Raw genomic sequence first — 405 nt, 5'->3', positions numbered from 1 at the left:
GTTTAAAGACCACAAGACAGTGGTCAAAAGCTAATTAATGTTGCAAACTAGTTGCAGGAAGAGATATACGTTTCTCTCTCAGTGGTAGTTCTCTATATACGTATAATATATAAAAAAGGATGTATATTCTCTAAATTTCTTGAAATGAATAATAATAATAATAACAATGTTGTCATTAATAACAGATTTCATGTGTTTCTGAAGCGTCCGTTCCAAGCGTTTCAAAATCGTTGAAAATTTAACGACATATGAAAAGTTAAAAAGGCAACGGGTGGTGAAAACGAAGATGTGGTATTCTTGTGGAAAGTAACGAGAATGCGCATGGGAACGGTGACAATTTTTCGTCACGAGATTATTATACGTATATATAGGTTTGAAGAGATGCGGAGAGTTGAATAGTACCGG

This window comes from Trachymyrmex septentrionalis, unplaced genomic scaffold (genome assembly GCF_001594115.1).
Source record: "Trachymyrmex septentrionalis isolate Tsep2-gDNA-1 unplaced genomic scaffold, Tsep1.0 scaffold44, whole genome shotgun sequence".
NCBI lineage: Eukaryota > Metazoa > Arthropoda > Insecta > Hymenoptera > Formicidae > Trachymyrmex > Trachymyrmex septentrionalis.
The sequence above is the reverse complement of the archived record's forward strand: the minus strand, read 5'-3'. Positions refer to the sequence as shown.